At 40.9% G+C, this 26,255-nt stretch overlaps 2 pseudogenes; one reads left to right on the plus strand and one right to left on the minus strand.

Annotated features, from left to right (window-relative positions):
* The window catches only part of LOC150001578 (magnesium transporter NIPA2 pseudogene), an 84,643-nt pseudogene extending 68,189 nt beyond the window's left edge, over window positions 1–16,454 (plus strand).
* A 3,884-nt stretch (window positions 16,455–20,338) lies between these two features.
* On the minus strand, window positions 20,339–25,293 carry LOC150001579 (large ribosomal subunit protein uL1-like; annotated as a pseudogene).
* Between the last annotated feature and the right edge of the window lie 962 nt (window positions 25,294–26,255).

The following is a 26,255-nucleotide window of genomic DNA, read 5'->3' on the forward strand; positions in this document are numbered from 1 at the left end:
AGCTCTCCTTTCTGACATTTGATCTAAATCTACCAAAGTCTCAGAGGAGGCCAGGGAGGCTCTGATGGGAAGCAATAGAGAAAAAACAGCAATTTGGTTGTAAATAAATCTAATTTTTGTCCATTGCAATCAGAGCTGGTTTGGTTCGCTGGGAAATAAGTGCTCTCGCTTTTGTTTGTCTGCAGACTGTCAAATCCTGCCTCACCTTGCCCTCTGAACTATATAACCAGCCAATTATCCAACAAAGAGTTGCACTAACAAAAATGTACCCTGTCCTTAACAAGAGAGACAGTAATTGGCATTTAAAAAAAAAACAAAAACAAACTCTCCCAGTTATTTATCAGGATACTGCGGTGTATTAACCTCTTTCATAATTATTTATAAAAAATTTATGCAGTCTATTTGGGAAAGAAGAGATATGATTTTAAAGGATTTAATCTGTAAAAATAGTGTAATCATAGCCTAGCACCAGAAAAGCCCAAATACCATTTCTCTCCTCTGCTTCCCGGAATGAGTTCTCTTTGATGGGGATCACGTTCACATGTGTATTATACTGATATCCCCCAGATAACACATCTTGAATTACAAACTCAGGCATCTTCCAGGTACAGAGGAGGAGAGGATAAAGCACGAAGGTGAACAAACACTCATTAGATGGGAAATGGAAAAGCAAGGGAGCATCTTTGCAGGGACCTCCATCGCCAGTATTTACCCGACAACATTCACAATATAAAAATAATTGCCTCCCAGCCCTGACTTGGTCAGATAAATCTGCTCTCTGCCTAACAGAAACAGCTCGAGACCATTTCTCGGAAGGCTCCCATGTCTTCCACAGCAGCTGCTCATCTCTAATGTAACAGTTCTGTGCTGTCCTCCGGAGCAGAGCGGCATTGTCCCAGCTATGAATAAATCATTAACCCTATTTTATTAATAAGGCAAAGCTAACAATACTCCCAACATGGCCCTGCTCTTCCTTCCAGCAGGGTTGCAGAAACAAGAGCCACAGTTCTTCCTGTGGGGAGTAAGGCTGTAAGTCTGAGGGGTGCGCAGACAGGATCTGGGGTGTGAGGTGCCAGCCCGCTGTCAGTAGATGAGACGTAAGTCTGAAGCCTCGGAGGTTCACAGCTGGTGAGAGTCGGCTTCCCAGAAAGGCAGCTTCCCTGGGACTGCCCTGCTTCCGTGGAACCACGGGAGAGGAGGGTGTTGCTCAGTGTCTTGGGGAGAGAGTGTGGTAAGGAGGAGCAGAGAAACAGCTTACCTTCGTCTCATATTTTTAAAATAGAGAAATGACAGGTTTTACCCCTGGTCGGATGACTTGGGTGGCTGGAGCTTTGTCCCATACACCAAGGCACGTACCTAGGTTGCCGGTTTGATTCCAAGTCCTGGAACGTTTGGGGAAGCAACCCTTGGGAGGCAACATGGGTGGATGTTTCTCTCTCTCTTTCTTCCTCTCTCTCTCTCTAAAATCAATAAACATATTACATATTCTCAGGTGAGGAGTTTTTTTAAAGGAAAAAAACAGGTTTTAAAAAAATCCTTTCTTAAGAAATAATATTTTTATGTTGTCCCACTTCTTATATGATCTCAAATTGCACACCACACACACACACATACATCCGGTTGGAAACAGGTAAAAACAGATAATAAATTTTATTTTAAGAAACTTTATTATACCTAAAATACCTTGTTATGTCATTAGTTCTTTTATACTACTGGCTCAGTTATACTTCTATTGTACTGTAGGCAAATGAGAGAAACCGAACTTACCTAAATTTAAGCAATAAGAGAAGGGAGAAGTTGTTGACACTGGTAAAGAATACTTAAAAAAGTAGTACAGACTTTAAGCATGGGCTGAATACAAGAGTTCATAGAATGCATCTGACTGTTCTGTTTCTCTACCGGCTTCATTTTCAGGGAGACTTTTTCCCATGGGGATGCCCACTGGAAGGCTATTGAAATTTTAGACACCCAGTTGTCCTCTGGACTAGCTGACAAGAAGACTTGACATTCCCACGGGGACTCTGATGAGGAAAGTCTTGAGCATGTCCAACTTACTCTTTTCCAAGTCTCCCCACACAGCAAATGATAACCAGCATCCAATCAGCTCCACCTGGAACCTTGGAGCCTTTCTTGGTTCCTCTCTTTCCTTTACCCTCTGCCCCAAACCACCAGCAAATCCTATCAGCTCTATCCTCAAAATGTATTCCAACCATTTGTCATCACTTCTATCACTACCACCCTCACCTAAGCCATCAACATCTTTTGCTTGGACCAGGGAAAGAGTCACTGAGGAGTGACTTGTCTCCCTACCAACACTCTTGTTCTCCCCAAGTCATTTTTCTATGCTGAGCTATAGTGATCATTTTCAAATGATCATAAGTGGGACTATGTCCTTATCTGCTTAAAATCTTTTAAATTTATTTTCACACTGTTCTAAAGGCTAGAATTCTAAAATCAAGGTGTTGGCAGGATTGGTTCCTTTTAGAAAGTCAGAGGGAGAATCTGTTTCATATCTCTCTCCTAGCTTCTGGAGGATGCTAGCAATCCTTGGTTTGTAGCTGCATTACTCCAATCTCTGCCTCCTTCATCCCATGATGTGTCTCTGTGTCCAAATTTACGTCTTATAAGGATAGCAGTCATTGGGTTGGGTGCCACCTTAAGCCAGTATGACCTCAACTTGATTATATCTACAAAAACCCTATTTTCAAATAAGGTGACAATCACAGGTATGAGGGGATAATACCTGAATATATCTTTTAGGGAGACACAACTCAATTCAATACATGATACTCTCTGGCCTTCTCAAAACTCACATGGGCAAAATACATTCACTTCCTTCCCAAACCCTTAAAAGTCTTAACCTATTCTGGGATCAACTCACAGAAAAATTCCTTTCCATCTGTGGACCTGTAAAACTTAGAAAACAATTTGTCTTTCTAAAATACAATGGTAATATAGGCAGGTGAGAGGCATGTCCATTCTAAAAGTAGAAATGTGCAAACAAATGGGGGTTACAGGTCCTAAACAAGCCCAACACCCAGCTCAGCAAATTCCAGTAGGTTTCAAGGGCCCAGAATAGTCCTCTGTGGCTCTGTGCTCCATCTGCTGGGCCAGCTGGCAGAGGAACCCCACCCCTCAGGAAATTGTAGGAGGGCCTGGCTCCCTTGGAGATGAGGCTGAAGTAAGGGTAGCATACATTGAAAGGAGAAAATGGAAAATATTTGAAAATAAACTAGTCATCTTTATATGTTGCCAAAGATGAAACCTGAGGAGGGTCCTTTGGACTGGCTTTAGCCACATCTGCAGCTGCAAACACTCTGGCTGCCCCAGAGCTGCTCTTGAGGTGAGGAGAAGGAAAGGGAGGAGACAGTCCTGCAGCTGGTAAATTGTTTATGCTTGATCGAGGGGACAAGCAAGGATGACTTCACGGGTATGCAACCTGCACAAGGCCCGCACTCAGAAGGGCCCCGTCGTTGATTTAAAGCACGTCGGTCACCATCTTGGAATTCTTAATATTAGAACAAGGACCTACATATTTTATTTTACACTGGGTCTTCTAAATAATGTAGCTGGTCTGAGGGTAGTCACTGCCCTACACTTACTTATGACAACTTTGTGTAGACATAAGAAAAAAAGACAGAATTGGTACCAAATTATTGATGTGGTTATTTTTGCAATGTGGGATTGAGGTCATTTTAAGTTTCCTTTTTGGTCTTTTTGCTCATCTATATTGTCTAATTTTCTATAAAGGATATGCATTACTTGTGTAGGGAAAATATTTTAAAAATAAGCTTTGTAGGTTACAGATAAAATAAATTTCTCATAAAGTATCTTTTCCATCTCAAACTCAACCGGATGAGTCCTATAGGCCTTGTTCTGCATGTAGAGGTTACTGGGAAGGAGTGTCCTATGGGGAAGAGGCTCTGTCAGTCAAGAATGCCCCCCTTGGAGGCAGCTGATAGATAATCATGAAAGGTAGTGTCTACAAGACCCCCAAGCTGTCTCCACAAAGATTTCCATGAAGAAAGGAAAGAGAAACATGCCTCCAATACTCACACCTATTCTTTATGAAGACCTAACTGCTGATTTCTGTTCCTGTCCCTGCTGCCGATGTGCCATAGAAGAAAACCACACAGCTCTGCCCATGGGCAATGCTGCACGTTTATGAGTCCAACCTCAGCTGGGCCCGGTGCTTGTCAGCATACCATGTCCCTTTACTTGGAACCATTTCGCACTTTCCACAGCATATGCCAAACTTAACTCTGCCCTTCTCAACCCTGAGTAAACAATCGTTCTTCTAACTACCTCAAGAAAATGAAAGGCATTCAGTAAGAACTTGCACAGCTTCTCCTTCAAGCTTTTCTTTAAAATGTCTCCCTCACTTCTGACTTCTACCCTTTAACTCCCAAATGAATAAGGTCTTGTTTCTCTTTTTGTATGACAGTGTAGTGTCATTGTCCTCCCCTGGAGTACATTTCCAGACTGAGAAACCCAAGGTCATCCTCATCCAATTTTTTGTCATGCAATGTGTCTTTTGGGATTAAAAAATATATATCCTTATTTATGCATGGTACAATTTTCTGTCCTTTGGGGATATCTGTGCTTATTTGGTAGTTAACATGCTTTAACCTATTAATGAATTAGCTCTTTTTGTCTGTCTAAGCTCGGAACTTACCTCCTCTGTCTTTTTGTCACTGGTATTACCTATGGTGGCCAGTGTCCAAAGACCGTCCCTAGTGAACCACACCTCTCAGAATACATGGCTTTGTGTAGTTCTTGTCTTTTGAATCTGGACTGGTCCTGTGACTCACTTTACCCAACAGAACACAATGAGAGTGACATTGTGCACATAGGCAGTCAACACATTGAAAGAAATTCCAAGTGGATGAAATTGTAAAATGTATCTTTACTTACACAATTTGAATTTCCTTGGGGAAGATCCTTCATAACCTCTAAGGCCTAAGCCTGGGCTACCATTCAAACATTGCCTATGATCTTATAAGTTTAGCAGTTGTATTTTGCCTGACATTTTTGTGGACCTCATTTATATTTAAACTACTTCAATATGGATATAGTCGTTATGGTCTAAAACACAGAATGTCTTTTAAAATTAATGTGTTTTGATTGCTGTGAATGCCCTGTCTGATACTGAGGTAATTCATAAATGATATGAGATCATTCTTCCAGGGTTTCAGGCTGTTCTGTAAGTATATTATTTCTAGGAATGTTTTGAAAGCTTTTGAAAGTAGTAGTCTACAATGCATGCCAGGGGGAAATGCCAAGCTGATGGATTGAAAAGTGAAGTATAACAAACCGCCATATTTGTTAGCATTTTGAGGTACCAAAATCTTTGTGAAATTGCAAACAGCATCCATTTCCTCAGGCTTGTATGTTTCCAAGTAGTAACAATACAAATTAGAATTCATAGGGCTGCAGAAATATTTCCAAAGAAGGTCTCGTGAGCCCCCAGTGAGGGTCCCATGTCCATTCTAGTGGGTGCTCCCTGTTCTCTGAAGTCTTTCCCCAAGAATCTGAAGGTACTGCCATAACCTCCCAGAACAGATGTTTTCCCCTCAGCTGAGGCACTGGAACCCTGCACATGCCAAACTGTTCAGTGTTCTGTTTCATTTCACATCCTGTTCGGTAAACATAGCTGTGCTCCTTGAATAAAATTTTTGTCAAGTTTTCCTAAAACAAATCTTTCAGATTTACTCACTGTTCCACTGCTTACCACAGGACTCACATATAAACTCACTGGGCTCCGAGAGGACTCATCTTCATGGACACAAAATGACAGACACTGTTCTGTTCTCAGAACTACTCCCTATTCCCATAACCCCAAAGTTTTGGGATTAGATCACATTTTTTTAGCTTTGTCTTCCCTTCAGAAGAAGCTTTTTCTCTTCTGGTAGAATCTTCTAGCCAGCCTGCTCCACCAGCTCAGAAATATACAGCCAGTCTGAATTGTAATCATAACCAGCTTAGGTTCAAAGAGGGTTTCCCATCACAAAGACATAGTATATAATTTCATGAGACTCCAAAGACCTGAAATGTAGGAATGGTTCACTGCATTTCCTTCATAGGAATGCAAAGAAAATGGAAGTGAGAGACCAGAAGCCATGTGTATTCTGAACTCACTCACGTGCTGGATAACTTGGGTAACTCAGTGAACCTCTCTCAGCCTCAGTTCCTAGATGATTTCAGTGATATCAACCCATAATTCCACCTGATGACCAAAGAGACATGGTTTTCCTTCTCTACATGCTGAGAACATACATCCCTGATGGGTGCCTGTATACATGGATGTAGTCATAACAGGCTCTCTCATCACTAAACATAACATATGGCATGATGATGCAGGGGGAACAGGTGGACAGCCTAGTCCTTGGAAGGTAGGCATGGAAACTGTGAAACATGGAAGGAAGGCATGGAAAATGTAACTGCATGAGAAAAAAACGTTGACTTTGTTTTCTAAAGCAAGATGCAGAAGAAAATGTGAGAAAGCCATTTAAGTGAAACAAAGATAACTCCTCCTGAACTTCCTAGTGGATGAAGATAGGACATTCATCTCAGGATTAAGATGAAGAAAAAGTATTCCCTTGGATGACATGAACTGAAAGTATCTTCTCAAGACTAAAGAGAAGCCTAGCTTGTGTCCCTAAGGCTAGAAGGGCTCCATACAATAAAATAGCAACTAACATATCGAGCACCTACTTCATGCCAGATACTGAGCTAAGCATTTTATGTGTATTAATACATTCAATTATGACATCAACCCCATGACATATTATATTATAGTCATCTCATTTTAAAGATAAGATAACTGAAACATGTAAGTTAAGCAGGATTCATAGCTTGTAAGCTGCAGAAGCAGGATTGGAATTTAGGCAATGAGGACAAGAGCACTTAAATCATGTGGCATCAGGGTTTCTCAAGTGTCGTACTAGTGACACTTTTAGCTGAATGGCTCTTTGTTGTTGGGGATGGACCTGTGCATTGTAGGATGTTTAGAAGCATCCTTTATCTCTACTCACTAGATGCCAGTAGCAACTCCCACAGTTGAGACAACCAAAAATGTTTCCAGACATTGCCAAAATTCCCCCTTCTTGAGAACCATCATTTGGTACTCAAAGTCCCCACAGTCTGACTCTATCACAGCTCTGACCACAGTTCCTGGCCCCAGATTCCTTAAGATTACAAAGTAGTTTGGTGTAGGCATTGAACAAGCTAATGTGTTATAATGTTCAGGAAAGCTCCATGCACATAGCAAGCACTAATAATATAAGTACTAGCTATTATTGGTCTGGCCAACAGCCATAGCCAGCAGTAGGGGCTTTGTAAACAGTCAAAACTTAAGTCTTCTCCAGGCAGAAAAGTAAATCATCAGGAAAAAAATTAATTTCTTTCAATGAGTTTTTATTAGAAAGTCATTCTGAGTATGTGATAACTTTCCCATTCTTGCAATTAATGCTTTTGATTTGAGTCTTGGGTATCTCCTGCCTTGATGTAACCAGGCCACTGGGCTCACTGAGGAACACATTTTGCATCAAACAGGCAATGGGTGAGGAGAGAAAGGGTAGGTCTTCATAGGAGGAAGAAAAGGAGATCAGGTTGATGCATGAAGGGGCAAAACAGGAAAGTGAACCATCATATTTTGTCACCATATTGCTCTTAATGAGTCTACAAGTAGGCAGCCATCTTTAGCTGGTGACTGAACGGGAAACCAGAAAAGGCTGGAGTATTCACACACTCGTGTGAATTAAGCACTGGCACTAATTCCAGAAATAGCCACAAAGGGCTTTCAAGGCACACAGTGACTCTGAGACACTAAGGCACCCCTGAGACAGCTTGTGAACTGCTAGAAAATGTCCACCCTCTGCCTTCATTGCTGAAACTAAGATTGACAGACCGTCATGGTTCAATGACATCAGCTACTTGAAAGCAAGAAATGTTAAAGAATTCAGGGAAGATGAGAACACCAGACATGTGAAAGGATTTTGCCATTTTCATTAAAAGCATTGTGTCTGCTTGGTAACGTTTACAGACACAGAAAAGCCACAGAGTTGTGAAGAAATCTGTTCACTGCAGGGAAATGACCACCTTTCTATATGCCCATTTAACTTCCCTCAGCCTTAGTTTCTTTATCTGAAACCACAGCCGTGTTGTACAATACCTGGTTTTACCTTTTTCACATATAATATTTAATTTCATTCTCATCAGACCTTAAGAGATGGGTATTATTGTCCTTAATTGAGGCTCAAAGAGTTTAAGTTACTTATTCAAAATCCCATAAACCGTCCTGCGTACACCAGGCTGTCCCCTTCCACGTACAAAACAAGACAGAATGAGAGACAGGAAAATTATTCTACTGGGATGCGGTTCATAAAGGACCACATACATAGGGAGAACAGCCAAAATTGTCTGCAGGGTTATTTTGGAACAGGACACGGGTTCTCCATTCAGGGGGAAAAAATGACTTTTTAAAAGCTGTGTAGCCTATCTTGAGGCACTTTTTATTTTTATTTTTTTGATTTTCAAACATTTTTAAAATTTGCTTTTCCATGAAAAACCAAGCGTAAACTATTTACAAAGATTAAACTATTTGTAGAGCACATTATTGGTTCCCTGAGTTATGGAAGGGTCTGTGCTTAGTCTATGGGCTCCATAAATATTAATGAAGGCCCAGATAACAGATAATAATGGCTGTGGTTCTGGGCTAGTTCTCACGCCTTATGTTTCCACCCAGGAGGGTTGGCTATGATTTCACATTTAAGGAACTGAGCTTCACAATACAATATATAAGGCTCAATGATGTATGTCTTCCTGCTACTGAACAATGAACTCTATGCAAACTCCTTGCTAAACATACACACGCACATGCACACACATTGAAAAACCAAACTTGTTGAATTTATGCAACTGTTTATTTTGTGTCTGAGTTTCATTTTTGTCACTGGGACTACATCTTTGCCCTAATCTGATTATTTTGTTGATGTCTAAAAAGCCTTGATTTGGTGCTTTCTGGGAAAAGCAGCTATTGTCCCTAATTTTCCCCACCCTACCCAAAAGTGTCCCATACTTTTCTGTCACAGTGACTCTGTCACTTCTCCCTCATCCACCCATGACACTGTTAGTTTGTCTGTCTTCTCTTTATTCACAAAACTATGGGCATGTTTCTTTAATAATGAGCATCTCTGTCTGCATGTGTCTTCACAGCAGGTCAGAATATATATGCTGCCTGCTGCTGGTCAAGGGCTGGGGCACCATTTTTAGACTGAATGGGTATGAGCTGCCCCAGGCCTCTATCTTGCATTCACATTACACTGTCCATAGGAATGGTCTAGCTGTTTTGTAATGTAAACAACAAAGCAAGTCCAACAAATCTTATGCCTGCCTACAAACTGTCCTAGTCACCATGCCCACATGGCGTCATCAGCTTGAAGTCACAAAATAATACTGAAAAGTACAAAGACACTTAAAAAATGACCATTCACAATTTTACTTTTAACAGAAAATAATAACTAAAATCCAGGAACTGTAAAAAGACAATAAATTTGACAAAATTATTATCAGATTATAGCATGCCTTTTCCTTCTTGAAGCATCTTTACATAGTATTTAGGTATTTTTTCTGTACCTTGGAAAGGCAGTAAATAAAAATCTAAATATTCTTTAAAAAAAAAAAAAGACATCCATGATGTTTATCATTAATGACTTTCTAGAAGACAATATGAGAACACATCCATATTTCAAACATTTTTAATCTTCAAATCAACAAGTCTACTTCTATAAATTTACCCTAAAGATATTATAAATGTGTGCAAAGACATATTTAATAGTGTTTTATAATAATGAAGAAAGAAACCATACAACTAATACTAAGAAGTCATTTGAGAGAATGGTGTAGAACATAGTTATGGGCATGGGAATTTGGGCATGAAGTGTTGCTAAATGACAAAAAGAGTTTTTTAAAAAAGAGCATATGTAGTTCTGTGTGTGTGTCTACATACATAGAAAAAGTACCTAGAAATATATTTATCAAAATAGTTAATGGATTATCAATGGGGGGTAAGATTAAAGATTATTTTCACTTACTTCTTTATACCTCTTTTTATTGTATAAGCTGCTTTGCAAGAGAATAAAAGTAAAACTACTTAAATTTGGGGGGAAACACATAGCAATCGAGGACATACAAATATTAATGCCCAATTGAAATATGTTAAAATCAACCATCAGAATTCATACCACAGAATCTCAGGGGCCTACTGTGGTGATTAAAAATCCTCTCTGTGCTTACTCAAGCCCACTAACTTGGCAGGGATTAGGGGAAATCATGACTGTAGAAAAGACTTGGAGCTTTTTCAATGGTGTCACTCCACACACAGCCTTGTCTCATTAGTGATTTAACATTTACCACCTCCCCCTCCCCTTCCCCAATACTCATGGGCAGGCTGCTGGTGACGGATGGTCTCTCGGCTGCCAGAAAGATGAGCTGAGCTGTCAGGGAGTGGAGGTGAAAATGAAAGGGGGTGTGTTCCTCAAGGCAGATGAAATCCAGGAGAACATGCCCGCGTACCTTGTGCCTACCACAACCAGAAATGCATTTACTCATTAGGATGCAACCAAGTGAAATATTCAATGCAACCACTTAGCATTCCATTGCAAAAAATGAAACAGGCACAAAAAGTAAATCCAACCTTTACTTTTTTTTCTCTTTTTCTTTCTTTGCCTCTCTCTTTTTCTTCTTTTCTCTCTCTCTTTCTGGCAAATTTCAAACATTTCTTATAACCTGCCATATGGGCCAAGCCATCCCTGAAGAGAGAAGTTAAGCCTTTCCAAGTGGCATGTGGTCATATTTAAATATAAACTCTCCCTTTCCCCCTGCATCCTGGTACTAGAAAAGGAGTAAGTCCACTTCACACATTCTTAACCACAGGTGTGACCAGCATCCAGTTCGTGCCGCCCAGCACCTCTGCAAGCATCTCCAATCTAATTGCTTCCTCATTTCTAATCTGCCTTGGATTCAGACACTCCACCAGGCATGTGATGGGCCAGTTAAAGCTGAACGCCAAGGAGAGACAGAGCATGGAGATTGTATTAACAGGATGCATGACTCTCCACTGAAGAGGAAATGTCATCCTGGTCAGGCCTGGATCCAATCTGTGTTGGAGAACATAAAAGGACCCTGACTACAACAAGGAATCATCACATGCTAATATAACCTAGTCAGGTGCACTGCTATTTCTTGCTATTTTCGTTTTTCTTGTATGAAAGTTACCATCATTTCACACACATTTGGCATTGATAATGGCAGTTCTGTTACTACCTGCCTCGTAGAGATAAAGGAGAAAGCATTTTATAATTGGGTTTCAATAACTTTGAAGTTACTTCCTCAAATCTCTCTCCACCCTCACTCTATCCTCTCTCAATGACATTTTTTCTTTAAGTATAAATATTATGTTTTTCTCTGTGACACACAAACATACAAAGTCTGGACAAATAGCCCAGGCATTGGGAGCTCTGCTCCATTTTTGCATACTGAAAATGGAATTAGGAAACTCAAACTGTGACTCAAAGCAATTTGGAGGCAAGCCATCACCAGATTAATGAGATGTAGGTGAAGCAACAACCCACTCAAAATGTTAGAAACCTGACATCGGGGTGCATACCTGCAGCCCCAAGTCTCTGGAATTCCAACACTCACTGAGCCTGAGAAGTCCAGCCCAGTCCCTTTAGACATGGATCACGACAGCCAGCAGCACACGGAAAGAACATGGCTTGCCGTGCCATTGTTTAGTGTCACTGTTGCCTATGTGTTTTTAACAACATGCTACAAATGAGGTTATTTTATAAAATGTTCATTTCCCTCTGTGTTATTGTCATGACACTAGTGGAGAAAAGGAAACAGTTGGATATCCAGTAACTACATATGTTGTTGAATTTTACAGATTGTCTCCCTCCTGCCAGAAGGGAATTTCTGTGACTTTCACCTTTCAGGTATGCTACAATGTGTTTGAGAAATACAAAGGGAATAGAACAAACAATGTTTACTATCTAACTAATAGACTGAGCCGTCGTAGTTGGCAATGACATTCACAGATATAAACCTGCAGTGCTGAGCTGCACAGAAACCAGTGAGATTAGTTCCATCTCAGTTACAATAACAACAGGCACCAGGCCCACGCGTTTGCATCTTAGTGGTGGCAGGGGACAGATCGCAAAGCAGGTTTAGGTTCAATGATCAGACAGGAATGAAGCCCTCCTCCCGAAAATCAAAATTACATAATTGCCGGTGGCGGCTTGCCCTAGGTTCTAAGACTTAGGAGGCAAATATTGTTTGCAAAAGGAACCATGAGGAAGCAAAATGAAAATAAATTGCTCCAGTTCTAGGCTTTCTTTGTGTCTGGGCACTGGGTCTCTTTTCTACAATCCTCAGAAGAGAGGGTGGTTAAAAAACAAAGCAAAATTGAACATGTTAAAGGGCCACCCTTTTATTGCCCCAAATAAAACAAGTCAGTTCTCCCAAACAGGTGTCTAGGGTATAATAAAACCTTGAGAATCTACCTTGTAACATTTCTAGTATTTCCTCTCTATAATTGAGTCAAAACACAAAGAACCCAAGTTGTAATAGCATTTTCTAAATTAACACTACACTGAAAAATAGAAATCAATATTGAAAACTGTTTTTTTAAATGGCTGTGAATTTAGTTTTTATGCCAGCCTGAAAACAAGCAACCCTGAAGTGGTCTGTTCACTTGGATTTGATTTGACAGTTTGAAAATCTACCTTTTCCTACCTCTGCCAAGTTAACCCCACCCATCCCTTCCACTCCCACTCACGGGCCCTTTATAATTTCCTCCCTCCTTGACACCCAGATGCAGAAGTCAAGTGTGAAAAACTGTTTAAGTACTCTTAACTCACTTGGAAAGGAAACTATCTGGCCATTTTTTTGTGTGCTATGATATTAAAGTAATTCATCTGAGTTCATGCTAATGACAGTAAATCTCCCGTGCTGACAAGCTGTGGTCAATTATCCTTTCTACAGCCTTTTAAATCCGAAGCACTAGGAAGTGCATCAGACTTGGAAACTTGTGGCTTGCTAATTCAAATGAAACAGCCAACCCACCGGAGAAGCTCTTTTAATGGTACAGCAAGCACCATGCTCCTCCCCAACAGCTCTTCCAGGGGCCTGCACATGCGGGGGCCCTTCCGCTGGAATTTACATGAGCTCCATGAGTGGAGGAAATGGTTTAAGTAAAGTGGTGTGTTATTTATCCCTATAATGAGTAGTTTGACGGCAACAATTAGGAAGGAAATTCTACAAGCCTGAACTCCAGTTACTTATTACTGCCACTGAAAGTCAATTAAAGTCTCTAAGTAATTACAGGGATTGGGATCATCTGTCATCTGGCAAATCATATGAGAGGGAAGGGGCACTCGTTTTGTTTTGAAGGTGCGTGATCTTGTCTTCGTCGTGTTGGTTAATTTTCGAACAAGGGAGCGTGCGCGGGGGCTTGCCCCACACATTTGAAGATCTGTTCACCTCGGAGTGCAACAGAAATGTTTGCTGGATTTCCATCCCAACTCAGCTGCTGCGCTAGGAGCAAGAGTCGGTCAAGAGGTGAGTGGAGGGTCCCCCCCTCCGCCAGGTCAGTCACCCAGGACATCTCTCTTCAACTCAAGAGCAATAGTGTCTTGTTCCGCCCGGTGCTCCTACTGTGCCAAGCCCTGTTCCCTTGCCCACTTCGGAGTGCTCTCTACCACTCTCCAGTGCCTCTCTCAGTCATCTTGGTCACCTCGCTGTCTCACAAATGTTCTCATCATGCTTTAAACCGCTTCTGTTCTTTTTGCGACCTGTTACCTAAGATACATTGTTTCCCTCTCTTCTGTCTAGCCAAACCCTCCTTACCCTACAAGGCTCAGCCCGAGTCCTGACTCCTCCTTCGTGTGGAATCCAACATGAGACCGCTCCTTCTGTGGCTTGCCTGTGGAGTTCCATGTTTATTGCACAGCAGTTCTCAGATTGTGAACGCCTAGCAGGGGCTACGTCTTAAGTCTCCACTTCTTGCCCCATACCTGGGAAATGGTAACCTCCTGATCTCTGGTTACTGTAGTTTAGGCTCAGGTTTGGTGAAATGTCTTTATAAGGCCTTGCTGGCATTCCTTCATCTATCCACTCCATCATTTATTCTGCAGCACATTTTCAATGGCTTCTTAGGGCAGAACACTAGACCTGTGGACTCTAAATGTGCATCCAGTGCTTCCTCCCCTACCACATTGCCTCAATGGGAAACTGCATTAGCTCGCACCACCCTGCATGAATCAAGGGGTCTCTCAATGCTCATCATTTCTTCCTTGGCTAACACTTGCAGGGAAGTGTTCATAAAAGAACATACAAAAGAAAAACTGAGCTCTCTCCACTGTGGTTCCACATGGCTCTCCTCAGAGCACTCTCAGTCCAAATGAGAACACAAAGAGAGGAAAATATTTTCAAATGATCTCCAAATGACTTAAGTTTTATGTAAGGTTCAAGTTTAGTTCAAGGGATGGGCAAAACTTGGGTCAGCCAGCTTATGTGAGGGTCAGCCAGACATTGGGGTCAGCCAGCCATGTTTGAATTGAAGCAAGAACATTTGCTGTTCTTCACATCCCAAGACAGATATTGGAATTTTACCTTTCCTTCTTGCAGTCTTTTTATATTTCAAAAGTTCATTTCATCTTAGGGTGAGACTTCCCTGAGGATCTATTTTCTTATTTTCCCTTTTCATGGCATGTCCTTTCGCTCCTGTTCTGCACCTGTGCTGTTTAGATTTCATATTTCCACTTGCATTGCCACCAACATATTATTTGTGTAAAAATGAACATGTTGTGTGTGTCCAAGGAAACTGATCAGGAAGAAACAAGAAATTCGACTGATGGGAAAATCCACAAAATGTTTTCATTAAAGCTTCTCACTGTTTTCTGCAGGAAATATTGCCTATAAGAGCACATTGAACACAGAATATTCTCAGGCATCAAACATAAAGGCCAAACTGACAATTCAGTAATATCAGATCAGATCAAAGGATGCTTTAAACACTTCAATGGCTAAAGCTCTCTTACCATAGCACATTGCATTGAAACTACTGTGCCTGTGTTTTAACATCCACCTCACCAACAATTAGAGGTGCATTCTATAATGGCTCTTTACTGTCTCTTGGGTTGCAATTTTCTGGCCTAAGCATCTAAAACCAGACCTTGCTGGACCCCACTGCATTATATGCAAACATATACAAAGTCAGACCACTTTTAAAATCAAGTTTGCAAGGCTACATGCTTAATGAGAACTCTTCTTTAAATTGAGCTTCACAGCCAATGATACATTCATTTCAACCACAAAAAATATATATATTTACTGACATCTATTATTACATGGCCCAGAACTAGGTACCAGTAGAACACAATCTCCTCCTAGTTGTAGCAGCAATGATGGCCAGGGATCATCCTGGGGAGGTACAATTTGGCACTTCCCTATGGAAAGGAGTCCAGCTGCAGCCCAGTCTGTGCCCACTTACCCCTGGACATAGGTGAGGATGGGGCATGAGGGGGTTGTGGTAGCCCCTGAAGCCTATATGGGGATGTGAAAGTCTGGGATCTGAAGACTGAATCACACTCTCTCCAATACCAATGGTTTCTCTTCCTCTGTTAACCATGTGACTCACAGGAGCTTTTCAGAAGCAAATGCTATAGCCAGAAGCATGGCTTATATGACTTTTACGTTAGTCTTGATTCTCTAGGAGCTCCAATATTTTTATTGGGGAAAATTACATTTTGAAATAAAACCAACAAAAATAAGGTTTCCTATTCTGACACTTACCAGAATAGGATCCATGAAAGCAGGTCAAAGTGGTTCTGCAAATCCTAAAGAATGGTGGTGATGGACTGGATTGCTCTCAATGAGTGCTGGCGAGGTTGCTAACTTTGTTGCTTATGCATTTGTACCGGTCATCCTAGGCCTCCATTAGGAGATCTCATTGTACTTGTTAAGACCTACAGTTGCAGTCATTCATACTCCAAACAAAGCAGACATAGAGATGTTAAATAAAATGTCATGCAAGTGAGGTGATCCACATTTTGTGATTTTTTTGCAATACTGGTGGTCATTGTAGCCCTGATATTAATCTATTTGTTAGGCCCTCACCATGAAAACAAACATTCTCATTGCATAACCATCTGCTCCACAAGTGGAGTGCTTTTTGTTGGCCATGTGAAAGGCCTGGGCATTACTTTAAAGAACTCTTCGCTGGAAAGCCTCGGCTGAGACATCCTTTGGCTTGGATGCTGCTGCTAATCCTCATAATCTGTGTAAGCATACAGTTTAATTATCCAAACAGGGCCCTGGACATATTGAACTCATACATAGAAACGCCAATGAATTATGTATTCTTTTTTTTCTTTTTAAATATGTTTTATTGATTTTTCTGTTACAGTTGTCCCAATTTCCCTTCCCTCTGCTCCCCTCCACCTGGTGACCCCACTCCCTCCAGTTGTCTGCCACTTTTAGTCCATGTCCATTGGTTGTGCATATAGTTCTTCTCAACCTCTTCCTATCTATTCCATTCCCTCCTACTATGCTTCTCAATTCCTGTACCATCTCCCTCCCTCTCCCCCTTCCCCCTCCCTGCTGACCTCCCCCCAATATGTTCCGCATACCTATAGTTCTTTTTCCACTCTGGTTGCCTATTTAGTTTGCCTTTGTTTTGATTCCCTAGCTTCTGTTGTTGCTTCTTGTGATACAGTTTTCATTTTAATGTTCATAGTTTTGATCCTCCTTCTTCTAAACCAGTTCCTTTAACATCTCACATAATAGTGGTTTGGATCTAATGAACTCCTTCAGTTTTATTTTGTCCTGGAAGCACTTTCTCTGCCCTTCTATCCTGAATGACAGTTTCGCTGGATAGAGTATTTGTGGCTGTAGGTCTTTGATTTTCATTACTTTGAATATTTCTTGCCAGTCCCTTCTTGCCTGCAGGGTCTCCCTAGAGAAATCAGCTGATAGTCTAATTGGGACCCCTTTGTACATGATTCTTTTCTTCTCTCTTGCTGCTTTTAAGATTCTCTCTTTATCTTTAACTTTTGACATTTTGATTATAATGTGTCTTGGAGTGGTTCTCCCTGGGTCCAGTTTTTTTGGAACTCTGTGCTTCCTGGACCTGTAAGTCTATTTCCTTCCCCAAGTTTGGGAAGTTCTGCTTTATTATTTTTTCACGTAATTTTTTAATTTCTAGTTCTTCTTCACCCTCTGGCAGTCCTATAATCCAAATGTTTGGTCTATTATAGCTGTCCCAGAGGTTTCTGATCCTCTCCACTTTCCTTACTTTTTGTTTCCTCTCTCTGCACTGGTTGACTGTTCTTTTCCTATGTTCTGGTTTGTTGATTTGATCTCTGAATTTTATTTCCTCACCAGTTGCCTCGTATGTGTTTTTGTTTGTTTCAGCATGAGTGGCTTTCGTTCCTTCCCTGTTTTGTTCCAAATCTTTTGTTAATTCTGTAAGCTGCCTTATAACTATAGCTCTGAACTGAGCCTCTGAAAGGTTTTCTATTTGTTCGTCTGTCAGGTTCCTCATCTACTGCCTGGTGAGCTGCATCACCGGGATTTCAATCATTGTCTGCTTCATTTTGACAGATTTGTGTTTTGCTTTGCTTCCTGGGAAGGCTGCAGAGGGCAAAGCCCCCCGTACTCGTCACTACCTGGCGACTGGCGGCTGTCCGCAGCCTTTTCTGCTGCACTGTGGCGCTTTTTGTGGGGGCGGGGGTCCAAGATAGATTCCTGCTGTTATTCTCTGCTGGGAGACCGGGATCCGTCCCCCCGCCCTCTGGGCCTCTCCATCTGAGGCAATGGGGGGGGCTGCCTTTCCCAGTGTTGGGGTCGCGAGCTGCTGAGGCTGGACTGCAGCTGGGATTGCTCCCCCCACCACTCTCCCCACTGCTACCACAAACGGCGCTGCCCGACCTTTCCATTCTGGTTCCGATTTTGCCCCTCCTACCTGTCCAGACAGCACCTTTGGTTTATAACTTCATACGTTGGGCTTCCATGTAGTTTTATTTTCTGGAATTTCTGGTTATCTTTTGTTTTGAGGTAGTTGTATTCCTTTCTAGTTGTGGAGGGAGATCGAGCGTGTCTGTCTCGGATTATGTATTCTTTATAGCATCAGTTTTAATTTGTTCATCTCTTCTTAAGAAGCAGCAAGATGTACCTTCTGATGACATCAATGATACTTGGAGTGGCTTCCTTAAAATAAGGTGGGAATGTCATAATTGTATACCTTTAAAGATATTCACTTAGTCTGATAAGTTGAAAAAGCAATGGATGTAATCTCTCTAACATTCTTAATATCGCTAATATAGTCAAACCTTGGTTCTTGAACATCTTGGTTCTTGAACATCTTGGTTCTCAACAGTTTGGTTCTTGACCAAGTTGTTCGTAGAAAAATGTCTTGGTTGTCTAATAAAACTTCAGGTCTCAATTCTCCACCTGACAGCCCTTTTATGCTGATACCTATATGATCAGTCACACGTCTCTCAGGTGACAAACAAAGGAAATTTGGTTTTTGAACAAATTGCTTCTTGAACAGTTTTCTGGAACAAATTATGTTTGATAACTGAGGTTCCACCACATTCTTAACAAAAGTGAATTAAGTTTTAACCTGGAAAATTGAGCAGATAATTTGTAAAAGTATCTCCCAAAGAAATAAAGATCTGACAGGTTTTTGAGAAATGAATTTAATTAAAATATTATTCTTTAATTCTGCTGCAAAATGAGTTTGAATTTCAGAATGTGTCTAAAAATGACACTGTCCTCTTCAATGCTGTCCTCTAGACAATCTCTTTTAAGGTTTCACTAATTTGAATCAAGAAGAGTTTATTTTCTTACAGTTAAATTGTAGGAGTTAACTAAAATGACCTATGTAGTCCTATTTTTATTAATGTTGTATTATGATATAATGTATTTTAAGTCTTCATTCCTCCATAAAGAACTAATGTATTAATGCCAATTTTTACATGTAAAAATTAAATGTCCAATTTCTTAATTTTCAAAAATAAAAAGACATGTCTCTGCATCACAGCATTGGTTAAGCAACCTACTAGCCAAATAAGAATAGAATTTTTTTTCAAAATATTATTGCAAAATTTTGTTTGGGGAAATTAATTTTAGAAGATTTTTAAAAATACTCTGAAATGATGTGGAGCCAGATCTGCTATCTAACTTTGTAATAACATTTTTGGTGATTTGTAACTAATGAAGAGACCAATTTTCCTTTTGGCTCAGAGATGGCTCTACCAAACAGCAATTTTGAAAATGTTTGGGGAAGGGGTAGTACTAACAGAAGACACAGTACGTGTGACCTCATGCATGACTGCCTTGAGGCAACTCTCATCTGAAGTTAAAGATTATAAGATGTTTATTTACATTAGTTCAGGAGCAGGATAGGAGAGGTCATATTTAAAATGTCTGATTATCAAAGGTGAGAAGTTTTATTTCTGATATTGCAAACAATATCAGAGTGAAATTATTCTAAGATCACATCTTAGAGAATCTTAAGTGCTTTTTATTTTCTAGGTCTAGAGAAAAGTCCCACACACCCAACATTCCTCTCTATACCTAAGAGATTAATTTCTCACCATATTGGGTGATATCAGTGAAGTCATTCTGGGGTTAATCAAAAATTTTAATGCAAGAGACATATGATATGCAAACACTGGTATATATGTGCCATGATTAAGAAGTGTTTTCTTTATGCATAAGTAACATCAGTAACTGAGCTGTTCATTAAAAACAAGGAAAATAAAAGGCCTGGAAACTTGGCAAAGTCTTTGACTTAAAAATGCTGATGTTAGTTACTTTGTTTTTAGTACATTTATCTGTTGAGGTACATCAGAAGACATTATATCTGAGCCTATTTTATGGTCTATTGATGGTAAAATGGACCTAAAATAAGCTGCATATATCTAACTATACCATTTAATAACTTTCATCATATGCAAGTATCCATGAAACCATCACCACGATCAATACAATGAACACACTTGTCACCTTAAAAAATTTCCTCATGCCTTTCTAATTCTTTCCTCACCAGACAACCACTAATTTGCTTTCTATCACTATATATTCTCATCGATAGGATTTCATATAAATGGAATCATATAATATCTACTCTCTTTTGTTTTGCTTCTTTCACTCAGCATAATTATTTTGAAATTCTTCTATGTTTGTGTATATCAATATTTTGTTTCTTTTATTCCAGGTATTCCTACTTATTCATTTAATTTCTTCTTTCAAATGGTAGCAGTATGGCTCATTAAGCTGTACCTTGGTACAGGTGCCAGGGTTTGCCCATGCTCTTGATGTACAAAACCCAGTTCTTTCTGAGCAATGGCACTAGGACATTGACAGCTAAGTGGATGTTGTACACAAGCTCATCACCTGTCCATGGCCATCACATGGCCAATAGCTACGGCCAGATATAGCACTTTCTTCATCTGGAACTTGACTGTAGATTTTACTTTATCGACTTTGCCATCACATTCTCACTGTGAGTCACCAAAAAGGGACTTTGCCAGCCTTATTCAGGCCTTGGCCCAGGATTTGTGGGATCTGCTTGATGAGAATTCTGAAGCCAAAAAGATGTATTCTTGGCCAGATTCTTGGGCAGTGCTTCAGCACCTTGATGTCCATGGTGGGGGTAGGGGATATCCATGGCCTTGTCCTTGTCACAGTGCTGCTGGTCCATCAGAACACACATGGAGAGCTTGGGGCAGGGAGTGGATTTAAGCTCAACAGTGCCCAAGAGAATTTGTGTGATGGTCACAGTTCTTCAAGCTGATCTGCAGCTCCACTGTCTCCAAAAACTCCCAGTACTTGTGCTGGTTCCCCTGCAGGACTTCCCACCACCTTGTAGAGGGTGTCATGGGAGACTTTGCTGCTCGTGGTGCCATGTGCCAGAAAAAATGAAAGACACTCTCATTTAATCTCATTATATGGACATAGCAGAATTCCTTATTCGTTCATCAGTGAATGGGTGGTCACTTGAGATGTTTCCAGTTTCCTATTTTTATTCATGAAGCTGCTATGAACATGTATGTACAAATCTTTCTATAGAGAAACAAGATAGCGGAGGAGTAAGTGGAAGCTACACTAACTTCCTCCCAGAACTACTTTGGATTTACAACGTAATTTTGGAGAAATCATCTGGAATAACCAACCGAACACCAGCTGGAGAGAAGTCTTATAACCACGGAGAGACAGAAAAGGCCACTACATCACAACGTGACCGGTAGGGAGTGCGGAGACGTGGAAGGGCTGGCTGGGCTCACACGGGTGGCAGCTGAAGGGACTGAGAAACAGATCAGCAGCTGGGGATTCCCCCTGAGAAGGGCAGGGTCCAAACCCCCAGCTGGGCTCCCCAGCCTACAGCAACAGAGTGGAAAGTAAAATAGTATCCAGCTGAGAAAAGCGAAAAGCCACAGGGTTCCTTGCTAGCCGGAGAGAAACAGCTGGAGAAAAAGAGCTCTTAAGCGGATCACATACAAAAATATTTTGGCCCCCACTTACCCTAGGCTCAAGCAGAGGGAAGGCAGAGAGGACTGGAGACGCTTGGGGAGAGTTTGGTGTGGTGGCTTTGAGGGGAGAGCTGGGGAAGCGGCCGGCCGGGTCCCAGTGCTGACTCATCCCCACACTGCAGGCAGACCATTCCCGGCCAACTGGCGTCAGCCTGAGGGGAAGCAAAGGCCCTGCCTACAGGAATTAAGCTCCCACACCCACGGTCCTTAAGCCTGACAGCTAATCACAGATTGAATAGATTAACAACAAGCCAGACAAAGGCAATAGATCCCTGAAAGTCTCCAACAGGCTGCCTAGGCCCAGACTGGTACAGGATCTGATGCCACCAGGGGCAGATTCAGGAAGTGCAGAGCATTCTAAGAAGCACCAACAAACAATAGGAGTCACAAAAATGGGGAGACAGAGAAACAACCCCCCATCGAAAGGAAAGGTAGAGTCCCCAGAAAGAATGCTAAATGAAATAGAGGGGAGCCAACTATCAGATATGGAATTGAAAGCATGTATTATGGAGAAGCTCAATGAGCTCAGCGGAAACTACAAAGAACTCCAGAAAAACTACAGTGAACTCCAGAAGAACTATAAGAAACTTACTGAGAATTATACCAGCATCAAAAAGGACATGGAAGCTATCAATAAGAGCCAGGAGGAAATGAAGAATACGATCTCTGAATTGAAGAACACAGTAGAAGGAATTAAAAACAGGCTAGAGGAAGCAGAAAATCAGATCAGCGAGCTGGAGGACAACGTAGACAAAAACTCACAGTGCAACAAAGTGAAAAAAGGCTGAACAAGACTGAAGAGGCTCTAAGACAGCTGCAGGACAACATGAAACGTAATAATATCCGTATCATAGGAATTCCAGAAGGAGAAGAAGAAGAGCAAGGAATAGAAAACCTCTTTGAAAAACTAATGACAGAAAACTTCCCTAACATGAAGAGAGAAAGAATCATGCAAGTCCAGGAAGCACAGAGGGTCCCAATGAAGATGAACCCCAACAGGCCCACTTCAAGACACATCATAATTAAAATGCCAACATTCAAAGACAAAGAGAGAATCCTAAAAGCAGCAAGAGAGAAACAACTAATAACATACAAGGGAGCTCCAATAAGGCTATCATCAGATTTCTCAGCAGAAACACTACAAGCCAGAAGGGAATGGCAAAATATATTCCAAGTAATGAAAAACAAAGGCCTACAACCAAGAATACTCTACCCAGCAAGGCTCTCATTCAAAATGGAAGGTGAAATAAGGAGTTTCCAAGACAAAAGAAGGCTAAAAGAATACATCTCCACCAAACCAGCATTGCAAGAGATGCTAAAGGGTCTGCTTTAAGAAGATGAAGAAACAGAGACAGAGAGGAACATGAGTACAAAGGGGGAAAATGACAATGAATAAGTACTGAAAGAAAGAAGGAACTTCTACCATTTGCAACAATATGATTGGAACTAGAGAGAATTACGCTTAGCGAAATAAGCCAGGCAACAAAAGAAAATTACCTTATGATATCACCTGTTAAAGGAAACTAATGAACAACACAAACAAATGAGCAAAATTGAACCAGAGGTATGTAAACGAGGAATAAACTAACAGTAACAAAGGGGGAGATGGGAGGGAGAGAAGTGGTAAGAAAGGGAAGGGTCTAGTCAAAGAACATGTATAAATGACCCATGGACATGGACAGCTGGGTGGGGACTGAATGTGGGAGAAGGGAGGGACAGGGTGCAGAGAAGCAAGAGGGGGAAAAAAGTGAGACAACTGTAATGGAAAAACAAACAAACAGAAAAATTTTTAGTGGGGGGAAAAATAAAAATAAAAAGAATAGAAATGCAAGTTCAGTGAATATTAGAAGGACAAGGATTTTCCTTCACACTGTATATATTTTCTCCCTATCTGATCCCTCTAGAATTTGGCATTCTAAAGAAGTAAGTAATGACCTAAGTTTCTTTGCATAAAACTAATAAGACCAGTTGTTAATAACGATTTTTCTTGACTAAGACTTTGACTGGAATGTCATGCCTAAAGGAGACATGCTTCGGCTTTGGTTGTTACCAAAAAGCCCTGAGCAACTGGGACTGACCTTCAAAAGTAATAAAAGTCCACGAGATAAAAGGCCTGGTACCTTGGATGGATGAGCGGTCCATAGCAATCTTTCCAGGGAAGGAACGAAGGTTGTTTTCCTGAAAGATGGCTAGAAGGGACCATAAGGCACAATGGAAAAGCAGAAGGACCTGGAAAAGACAGGTGTTTACAGGCAAGGCTGAATGCCAGGTATGTGGCTCAGCTTCTGTGCCCTGAAGGGCAGACTGAAGGTCACCCTAAATGTTCCTTGCGTAAGTTCCAGCAAAGCAGAACTAAAGATCATAAGTGATCATTTGCTGCTCTTGTTGTGTTTATGCAAATGAACAGGATAAATTAAAAATGAACTTAATGCAGTCCCTTTAATGACAAGGAGGGTAATCTTAGGGAGAAAAATCAAGATTCAAGGAATATCACAATGCCCAGTGGTAGACTATAAAGCAGTGCAGCTAACCGTCTTTGAAGTTTCTTTTCATTTAAAATAGGTTTTCATTTGAAAGTTAAACGATGTCTGTGGCATTATCAAAGATGTTTAATTTACAGGCAAGAAGAATATCAAATGCCTTGCAACTAGATGTCTTTCTGATAAGACAGTCCTACAGATTTAGAGACTTGTATGTGGGTTATGTTACATAAATTAACATGTGTTTTCTGTTTTCAAAGGGCATAAGCATACGATCTCATTACCTGAGTGATTGTCTGTACGTATAGGCCTCACTTAATCCTGTCTGCATCGCTGCCTCCTGAGACTCAATGGTTTGGCTGAACTAAGTGGCTGGGTTGGTGAAGAATGGGGTGGTCTGTGGGCTTCACTTTAAAACTGGTTTCTCTTTTCTATCCTAATGGCTTGGACAGAAAGAACCCAGAGGCCTGAGAGGGGGGATACCTAAAATATTTCCCTCAGTCCAAACTAAGTATAATGGACAAAAGGGTTTTGGACAGTGGTTACGGATTAAATGATGTCCTTTAACCCTGCTGCCCCCAGAATACCAAGCATGCCATTGTCCAGAGACAGCCAACCAACTTGGAGTCTGCATGATCCTTCCCCTTGTGGGAAGGCCACCCTCCCCTCCACACCTCCACTCTTATTAGGGATTTCTTGACCCAAGGGTAGGTAGGACGATGACCATGTCCAGCCTGAAGCAGCTAGAGGAGCCCGAGACCTTCATCCATTGTCCTTTATAAGATTGTAAAGGATCTCAAGTCTGAGAAGGAGAGATTGTTATTTTTTATTGTTAAAATCTTTAACTAATTAATTAATTATTTAAAAAAAAAGAAGAAGAATATATGAAAGGGTGAGCCATGGGCATGGACTTGGGGAGGGGATTGTCGGGGAAGGGGGTTGCTGGGCGGAGGGGAGCAAAGGGGAAAAAATTGGAACTATTGTAACAATATAATCAATAAAATATACTTAAAAAAATCTTTCTATAAACATACGTGTTTTCTTTTCTTTCTTGGGCTATACATAGATAAGTTGTATTTAATTTTTTAAGAAACTGCCAGTTTTCCAAAGCAGTTGTACCATTTTACATTCCCATTGATGGTGTATGAGATTTCTGGTTCCTTCATCTCTTTCCCAACACTTGCTACAGTCAACTTTTTTCCAATTTTAGCCATTCTTTCGGGTGTAAAGTGATATCTCATTGTGGCTTTAATTTGCATTTTCTTAATTGTTAATGATGTTGAGCATCTTTTCATGTTTTGGGCATCTATATTTCTTCTTTAGTGATGTCTCTGCTCAAATCCTACCAATTTTTATTGGGTTATATGAAGTCTGTCTGCAACGTATCCAGCCACGTAATATGAGAAATAGAGACATTTACTGAAGAAGATATAAGATACAGGAAACATTGTAAATAGGACAATGACGCCTCAATCCCCTTCAAAGTAGGCACCTTGGGACCTCACATAGTTCTCCCAGCATCTCTCCCACTGTTCAAACGTTCTGCAAAATCCTGTGTTGGAATCATCATCAGCTTCTCCATCATATTTTCCTGAATCTAATGGATGGTCTGATATCGCTTCCCTTTGAAAGGTGATTTTAGTTTTGAGAAAAGCCAGAAGTTGCAGGGTGCCAAAGCTGGGCTGTAGTGGGGCTGAGTCACCTGGCTGATTTGATATTTTTCCAAAAAGTTCTGCATGAGACAAGATGCATGAGCAGGCATGTTGTTGTGATGGAGCTGCCAATCACCAGTTACTCATCGCTGCAGCTGTTTTAGTCATATTGCATCTCTGAACCAATGAAGAACATTGAAATAGGACTCCTTATTCATTGTTTTTCCTGGAAGGGTATACTCATGATAAGAAGCATTTTCCTAATCAAAAAACACAGCTAACATGGTCTTGATCTTGTTGCAACTTTGAAGCTGCTTCTTCAGGCACCGAAAACCAGGTGACTTACATTGGGATGAATGGACCTTCATTTCTGGATCATAGCCATAGACCGATGATTTATATCTGGTTATGACCTTCTTAAGGAAATTTGCTTCATTGGTAGTGGTTTGAATCAAGTCATTAGTAACTGCAGCACAATATTCCTAGTGCTCTGGTAGCAGAAGCTATGGAATGAATTTTGCTAC

The sequence above is a fragment of the Furipterus horrens genome, unplaced genomic scaffold, assembly GCF_987537825.1.
Source record: "Furipterus horrens unplaced genomic scaffold, mFurHor1.1.pri manual_scaffold_9, whole genome shotgun sequence".
Lineage (NCBI taxonomy): Eukaryota > Metazoa > Chordata > Mammalia > Chiroptera > Furipteridae > Furipterus > Furipterus horrens.